The sequence below is a fragment of the Lolium perenne genome, chromosome 1 (assembly GCF_019359855.2).
Source record: "Lolium perenne isolate Kyuss_39 chromosome 1, Kyuss_2.0, whole genome shotgun sequence".
Classification (NCBI taxonomy): domain Eukaryota; kingdom Viridiplantae; phylum Streptophyta; class Magnoliopsida; order Poales; family Poaceae; genus Lolium; species Lolium perenne.
Window position 1 is genome coordinate 147,902,926 of NC_067244.2, and position 9,022 is coordinate 147,911,947.

At 45.8% G+C, this 9,022-nt stretch overlaps 2 non-coding genes across 2 annotated transcripts; one reads left to right on the forward strand and one right to left on the reverse strand.

The window, feature by feature from the left end:
• Nucleotides 1–724: 724 nt before the first annotated feature.
• TRNAI-AAU (transfer RNA isoleucine (anticodon AAU)) lies at nucleotides 725–798 on the forward strand. Its single transcript has one exon. It is a non-coding gene; the product is annotated as a tRNA-Ile (tRNA).
• A 50-nt stretch (nucleotides 799–848) lies between these two features.
• On the reverse strand, nucleotides 849–922 carry TRNAV-AAC (transfer RNA valine (anticodon AAC)). The gene has a single exon. It is a non-coding gene; the product is annotated as a tRNA-Val (tRNA).
• Between the last annotated feature and the right edge of the window lie 8,100 nt (nucleotides 923–9,022).

Sequence of the window (9,022 nt, forward strand, 5' to 3'; positions counted from 1 at the left end):
ATAGTGGAAAGTAACTTAGAGATGGTATCATGCAAAGTCTCATTTATTAGTTTGTAGACTCATTTTATCTTGGGGTGTGTGATATTATGGTAACATAGCTAGTTATCACCTCCATCTCTTTCTTTTGTTGCTATGTCATGTCACCAAAACATCTTGAAGTGTGTGATGTTACTACCTAAGTTACTCCCACTATGAGCAGTCTAAAATCGTTGAGCCTACTAACCTTAATTTCCATAGTAACATCTCCACCATTGAGCCCACGCCGAACGAAATTGCCATCTCATTTCGGGTACTTACTAGCCATCGCGGGAGAACCAATTTGGCTAGCTAGACATGGCAAGAATTAATAAAATTGCCAATAAAAGGAAGTGTTTATTATTTACCTAACAACCTCTTTTGCCAAGGCTAGGGTGTCTATTACTCTCGAATAATATGCACCTAATTTGAATGAGAAGGCTAGGTAGATGGCAAGGTAAACAGTACATGCTTGTATTTTCACTGTATATTATTTATGTATGCTCGTACTTCTATCGTACTTGATGATTAGATTCGAGATCACATAAGTATAGGCTACTTTGATTTTACTTCTGTCCGTCCTCCGCCTTGCAGATGCTAGGAAATTGGTTGGCTGGTGTCAGAAAAAACATAAGCCACATATCCAAGATAATAAAAACAAAAATACAAAAAACGTATAAAAAGAATAAACTACAGACTATTATCATACGGCCTATTAGCTCAGCTGGTTAGAGCGTCGTGCTAATAACGCGAAGGTCACAGGTTCGAGACCTGTATGGGCCATTTTTTTTGCTTAATTACGCAAAATTAATGCAAAAACAAAAACATTTATTTGGCTTCGCCCGGGTTCGAACCGGAGACCTTCAGTGTGTTAGACTGACGTGATAACCAACTACACCACGAAACCTGGTTGTTTAATTGGCATAGCTTGCTTTCAAGACAGTATTGTCCCAAACAAAAGTAAGTGTCTACTCTTTACCAAAGGCTGCATCGTTTAAATTTCAATTGTATCTCATATCAGCGAACATGATTGCCACAGTTGTCCACGGTGAGTTGTATCTGGTACTCCGGGACTAGCAGTAGGAAGAGGATGGTGACCTTGACGTAGTCGCAGAACCAGTCAGGCGTGAAGATGCATGGCCTGAAACTGCAAGTGTGTCTTTCTCGCGGCACACGATTCCGGGTTGATCTTATGTATGTCACAACCTAACCAAGCAAAGTTACGAGAAATGGTACAAAGTACAAACAAGGAAAATTACATTAGGAGGGATATAAATAGATGAGTAATCAAAGAAGTAAAGACATTAATTATGAAGAAAAAGTCATAATCCAATCTAAAAAAGGTTGGTCCAAAACATGTTTCACTCTGTGATGTTGTAGTGATAAATCATTTTCGAATTGAAACTTCCATCTAGCAAGTGAAGACATCTGGTTGTCGAAGATGTGGTCATTTCGCTCCTTCCTTACGTTCCAAGCCGTAGGGACAAAAAGTTCCAGCATGGAGAGACATGTAATGAGCAATCCTACTCAATCCCAATCATGTTCCGATATGAAGAACCAAACGAGCAACAGAAGAATAGATGACCTTTGGATTGTAGCACACTATTGTTGCAGAGAACACATACCAACTCTTCCTTAACATTTAAATCATTGGCGTTTAGCAGGTCCATGAAGAGTAACTGAGCAAAACCTTAAGCTTGAGGAGGCACTTAGATTTTCAGATAGTTTGCAAGCCCTTCTCATCTGAATTGGATCCGAACATGAACTTATAAATATTGCCCAAAGAGTAATTTGAGTTACCCAAGGAGAATAACCTTGAACGGTCGACGCGATGTGTCTGAAACCACGGCTGGGGTGGCCGGAGGGCGCTGGCGGAGCCAAGGGGCGCGAGGCAAGGGCCATCGTTGCAGGTGAGGGACGCGGGGCGGGGGCTGCCACTCCCCATCGCCGCTTTTCTACGCCGTCGGCGGCTGGGGGTCGCGTGGCGCGGCGGAACAACCGGTTTTCGCCGTTGCTGTGGAAGAGCGATTCTGATGAGGACATCCATGCCAAACGATTACCTCCGTCATTGCAAGATGAAGATGATGTTGCTGTGAAGCTCAAGTCCAATGAAGTTAGGATTGGACACATTACAAGGGCTCGTGCGAAGCTACTTAAACAGCAGGGGAATTCGCTCATGAATGATACTTTGATCGATGAGAATTTATACTGCCTAAGTCCTTTGACTTGTGTATGATCAGGTACGAAGATGGAGCAAGCGTCGTACAAGGCGAAGAGAAGCAGCTGGACATGGTGCTGGACGTGAGGACATTCCATGGATTTGCGAGGGAGGAGCGGGAGGCATGCACGAATGAAGGAGAGCCCGGCACCCAGCCCGGCAGCGCCGGCCATCACGCCGGACATACCGGCGCTAGGCCCGGCACTACCGGCTGCCACACCGGACGGCCCGGTGCCTGCCGGCCCTGATAACGCGTGAAGCACACGCCCGTTGGGAACCCCAAGAGGAAGGTGTGATGTGTACATCAGCAAGTTTTCCCTCGGTATGAAACCAAGGTTATCGAACCAGTAGGAGTCAAGGGCCACGTGAAGGTTGTTGGTGACGGAGTGTAGTGCAGCGCAACACCAGGGATTCCGGCGCCAACGTGGAACCTGCACAACACAATCAAAATACTTTGCCCCAACTTAACAGTGAGGTTGTCAATCTCACCGGCTTGCTGTAAACAAAGGATTAAACGTATGGTGTGGAAAATGATGTTTGTTTGCGAAGAACAGTAAAGAACAGAGTTTGCAGTAGATTGTATTTCAGATGTAAAAGAATGGACCGGGGTCCACAGTTCACTAGTGGTGTCTCTCCAATAAGATAAATAGCATGTTGGGTGAACAAATTACAGTTGGGAAATTGACAAATAAAGAGGGCATAACAATACACATACATATCACGATGACTACTATGAGATTTAATCAGGGCATTACGACAAAGTACATAGACCGCTATCTAGCATGCATCTATGCCTAAAAAGTCCAACTTCAGGTTAGCATCCGCACCCCTTCCAGTATTAAGTTGCAAACAACAGACGATTGCATTAAGTATGGTGCGTAATGTAATCAATACAAATATCCTTAGACAAAGCATTGATGTTTTATCCCTAGTGGCAACAACACATCCACAACCTTAGGGGTTGTTGTCACTCCTCCAGATTCAATGGAGACATGAACCCACTATCGAGCATAAATACCCCCTCTTGGAGTTACAAGTATCAACTTGGCCAGAGCCTCTACTAGCAACGGAGAGCATGCAAGAACATAAACAACACATATATGATAGATTGATAATCAACTTGACATAGTATTCCATAGGGATTTCTATTTTCGTGCCCTCGGGTCGTTAGTTGTACTCAGTTTTCCCCAGCCCCTTAGTTTTTCCTCAGTTTTCCCCAAGCCTATGTCTGAAACCCGCAGAAGGAGCTCAGACGGAAGGAATCCGTTTATTTGGACGTTTTGTGCTGACGTGTTGCGCCGCGTCGTGTGGGGCCGCGTCGTGTGGGGCCGCGTCGCGTGGGGCTGGTAGAAAGGGACCGCGTGGGACAGGACGAGAAGCGTTTGGTTGCACGTGAGCAGGAGCTGGGTTTTGTCTCTCTCGGCCCAAATTGGCATTTTTAAGAGCACCTTTTCCCCTCTTTCTCTCTCTGTCTTTTTCACAAAATTAGTATCAAATCTAGAGAAGCTTCTATTTCTGTCTTTCTTCAATATGGCAGCAAATCTAGTAGCAAATCTCTGGGGTTATTTATGCCTTTTGGCCCTCGTTTTTTGCCCAATATGGCAGCAAATCTAGAAGCTAGTATATGATAAATTCACAACAGCATAATCACAAAACTAAGTATAATACATAAAGTGCATACAACAGCCAAAAGCAGGCAATAACATTGTTAATGTTCACGACAAACTAAGCTGAAAAATATACAAGACGCACGCAATGTATGGTCAACAAGAAGATTAGGATGAATGAATTTGTTCTTCATTCCTCCTCATATATTTCTTCGTCGCTCCATTCGTGCATTACCCCAAGGAAATATTCATTGAACTCCTTCCGTCTATTGAACTCCTTCCGTCTGCAGTGTGCGGCCAATACATCCTCCAAACGGTATGGCTTGTGTTCATTTCTCATACCGTAGCTTCCTATTCTATCCACACGTACTGGCCACTCATCCCAGGCCTTTGTATCATGAGAGTACTCTCTGATATAACCCAAATCCGCGTAGTAGATGCTGCCAGGTCGAAGTGTCGGGTACACTCTGGTGTCGACGGAGATACACCGGATATAATTCACGAAGAAGGCATTACTGCCAATGTTACTGACCGGATGGAGAGAGCGGCTCTGAGTGTCCACACGGTACACCAATGGTTTGCCCGCCAAAGCCTCGCTGACCAACAACACAAGCAGCAGATCACCATCCGACTTCACAAGGTAGAACTTCTGACGTCCAAGTTCTGGAAATGAAATTAGTGTCTCCATCTTGACAGTGCTCGTGCGCTGCTGCAACTGTACATTGGTGCACACTATTCTTCCGATCTCAAAATTGTCCGCAGCTACTGCATACAGTTCACCATTGAACGGGGTAATGCAACGCAGACAATGGTTCTTGATCGAAAATCTTCCTTCTCCCCAATCTTCATTTATATCCTTAGTTGGAGTGCTCTCATCGACCCAACCAATTTCCGACGGGTAATGTGCGGCAACGAAGACCATAGTCGGGGATTTGATAACAGCGGCGATTTCGTAAAAACAGATGGCATCTGCGCCTCAAACATAGTGTTCGATTTCTTTGTGAGTGGGTTCAGCAGCCGTATCTTGTGCGGCGGGTTCTTACAGGCAAGCACGATGACACCACGGCAAAAGCCGACGAAGTAGTATCTAAAATATATTGATGAAGATAACATTCAGCACTAAGATGTGTTTAAGATTGAAAATAAAAAGGTAGATATGGAGGAATTTGAACCTTGTATGAACTTCCGATAGATCTATGGTGACGTAGCGTGATGTGCCGAGTTGGAGGAAGGTGAACTCAGCGACGCGTGGAAGGGCGTGGTGTAGCATGATCCATTCGTCCAGGTGCACGTCGGGCTCAGGCAAACCTGAGCGCTAATTTCTACAGACTTGCCTCATAGCAGAGTAGGTGTCGGCGTACTCCTCGTTCGCCAGTAAGCATTGGCCGATCTTGTGAAGTGGTCCATCAGCCGAGAGAGAGGCCCAGTTCACGGAGGCGCCGCGCTTGGATGCGCCGCCCTCGGAGGCGACGCGCTCGGCGGCGACGCGCTCGGAGGCGACGGGCTCGGCGGTGACGGGCTTGGCGGCGACGGGCTCGGAGGCGACGAGCGCAGAGGCGACGGGCTCGGAGGCGACGGGCTCGGAGGTGACGGCAGCCGGCGCATTCTTCTTCTCCATCGCCGGCAGGGTAGCGTGCGTACGGCGGTTGGGGTTTTTTAGATTTGGAGAAGTTGATGGGACGTGAGATGGGTGGTTTCGTGCGTGAGCGAGAATGAGACGACTGTGTGCAGAGGGAGGGAGGGAGGGGCTTACGCGTCCTAAATGCGACCCGCATCCTACGCGTCCACTATTTGCACGTCTGCACCGCGACACGCATCAACAATGGCACGTCTTCCACTTCTGCACCGCAACACGCGTCCTCGGGTCTAACCCTGGAAATTTAGATATACTCAGGTATACCCCCGAGTCATATACTAGCATTTTTTGTGTGCTCAGTTTTCTCCTTGAGTGCTAATACTGGCTAGTGTAATATACTCAGTTTTACCCTCAAGTGGCTGGTCAACAGAGAGTCAACAAATGGGATTAAATAGTTAAATGAGTTATTTAATGTGCAAAAAATTCCGAAAAAGAGTGGCACTTACTCATGGAGTCTTTACCACAAATTGCCACTTCTCAAATCATAGATAAATCAAGTTTCACCACAAATTGCCACTTCTCAAATCACCTAGTAGCTATGAAGGTGCATGGTTTTCCATAGTAAGCCCTACCCAAAACAGCTTTCCCCAAAACATACTTTGTCTGAATGAGGCCATAATTTTCACACTCATGTAGATTTGTATTGCAAATAGTTTGAGGTAGGCCAAGATGGGTTTCATTGTACAAAAACACGCATTTTCCATTTTTTAAATCTCATATTTGAATCCCTTAGTCTGTTTACTACTCACTTGCCCTTGGTTTCTTGATACTACTCAGTTTTGCCCTCTCCCTTCACAAACTCTCACAGACGCCCAACATTGCCCTGATTGGTCTAGCCCATGTCACGCGGATCGTGCCCGCCGACCGTTGATCGTATGATCTAACGGGCAGGATAACCCCTATCTCTCTCTCTGGTCGGGGCCACCACCCTCTCTCTCTCTGTCGTCGGTTAGCTTCACGCAAAGTTTGGTTTTCTGCATTATTTTTCACGAGCTAAATTATAAACTCTTTTTAGGCATTACTTTTCACGCAAAAAATGATAAACCATTACCGATTTGTTGTAGCCATTACTTTTCACGCAAAAAAATGATACACCATCACCCATTTCTTGTAGGGATTGTACCCATTACTTTTCACGCAAAAAACGATAAATCATCACCGATTTTGTTGTAGCCATTACTTTTCACGCAAAAAATGATACACCATCACCCATTTCTTGTAGCCATTACTTTTCACGCAAAAAACGATAAACCATCACCGATTTGTTGTAGCCATTACTTTTCACGCACAAAAATGATACACCATCACCCATTTCTTGTACCCATTACTTTTCACGCAAAAAACGATAAATCATCACCGATTTTGTTGTAGCCATTACTTTTCACGCAAAAAATGATACACCATCACCCATTTCTTGTAGCCATTACTTTTCACGCAAAAAACGATAAACCATCACCGATTTTGTTGTAGCCATTACTTTGCACGCAAAAAATGATACACCATCACCCATTTCTTGTAGCCATTACTTTTCACGCAAAAAATGATAAACCATCAACGATTTGTTGTAGCCATTACGGTAAATGATAAACTATCACGAATTACCATTTCTTTTAGGCATTACTTTTCACGGTAAAATGATAAACTATATCACGAAGTTCCATTTCCGTCAAGATAGTCCGCATTACTTTTTTGTTGAGATATATACCCCCACAACGGTCGTCTCCTCCTTAATTTATTGTGTAAACCCCCACAACGGTCATCTCCTCCTTAATTTATTGTGTAAACCCCCACCAACGTTCACCTCCTCCTTATTTTATTGTGTAAACCTCTACAACGGTCATCTCTCCCTTATAAACACCCACACGGCCATCCCTTGTGTCAATAGGTTCTGCCTCTCTCTTCTTCGTTCACATACACTTGATCATCCATTGCCATGGCTTCCACGTCTCGGACGCGGACCGGAAGGGGAAGGGGAAGGGGAAGTGGATCATCATCATTTCCACCACCACCATCAACACTGCCATTGATCATAGAGGAGTTCTTCATCGTCGTCTATGAAGACCCTTTGGTCAAGAAGGTACGTACGCGTTCCCACATATATGATACATGTGATTAATTATGGGCATGTTCTAAAAAACCTTTAATTTCAAACGATCGGCGCTTGATCTCTTTGCAGGAACTCCCAAAAAAGTTTGCGGACTATCTTGATGGCCAGGAGCCAGCTAAGGTGTATCTGCGAGCAGCTGACTGCAGTCCTCGTCTCTGGACCGTGGAGGTCCTATTTGACGGACAAGGCCAGATGTACCTCGACAAGGGCTGGGAGAAATTCGCCATCGCGCACGGTGTGGATTTCGGCTGCTACGTACACTTCAAATATGAAGGCGATGATGTGCTCACAGTGAAGGTGTTCGACGGAACAATGTGCAGAAGGTACTACTACTCAGACGACGAAGATACTGACGATGAAAGCGACGACGACGTGAAGCCATGCATCCATCCCCTTTAGATAAGGGGATTATGACCAAGAATATATATGTAGCTTCATATGCATCGATTTAGAGATCTAGCTATTTTCTATATATTATGCATGTAAAAAATAATATCGCATTTCCACTATTATTCGAGCACCACATCCTCCAAACGATGCCGATGCCGATGCCAATATCGGCATGGTCAGAACGGCTATGCTCGCCGCCACTGCTAGGTCAACGTCGGGATGCACAATGTTTAGCATAAGAGTCACTTTAGATTAAGCTGCGAAAATAGTCACCTGCCACAGCGGTCATTGGCTGCGGAGGCCCCACAGAGCGGCAATATATAATTTTCTATAAATAAATAGACGACCCACTGGTCATTGGCTGCGACAGCCCCATAGAGCGGCCCCATTTGTCATTGGCAGCACCGCGTATACAATCAGGAAATAAAACGGCCCACGCGTCAGCGGTAGATGGATGACTACCCGACAGCACGAGACGGTCAGAGAGAAACTGACCTGACGGTAACGGTAAGGCCTCTGACCTGACGGCAACCCGCGTCTTCGAGGGGTTTCAAACTAGAGGGAGGGGAAAGCTGAGGAAAAACTAAGGGGCTGGGGAAAACTGAGTACAACTAACGAAGCAGGGGCACGAAAATAGAAATCCCTATTCCATATTCATCGGATCCCAACAAACACAACATGTAGCATTACAAATAAACGATCTTGATCATGATAGGCAGCTCACAAGATCTAACATGATAGCACAAGAGGAGAAGACAACCATCTAGCTACTCCTATGGACCCATAGTCCAAAGATGAACTACTCACACATCAATCCGGAGGCGATCATGGTGATGAAGAGTCCTCCGGGAGATGATTCCCCTCTCGGCAGGGTGCCGGAGGCGATCTCCTGAATCCCCCGAGATGGGATTGGCGGCGGCGGCGTCTCTGGAAGTATTTCCGTATCGTGGCTCTCGGTAATAGGGTTTTCGCGATGGAGAGCTTAAGTAGGCAGAAGGGTAGAGTCGGAGGGCTGACGAGGGGCCCACACCATAGGGCGGCGCGGGCCC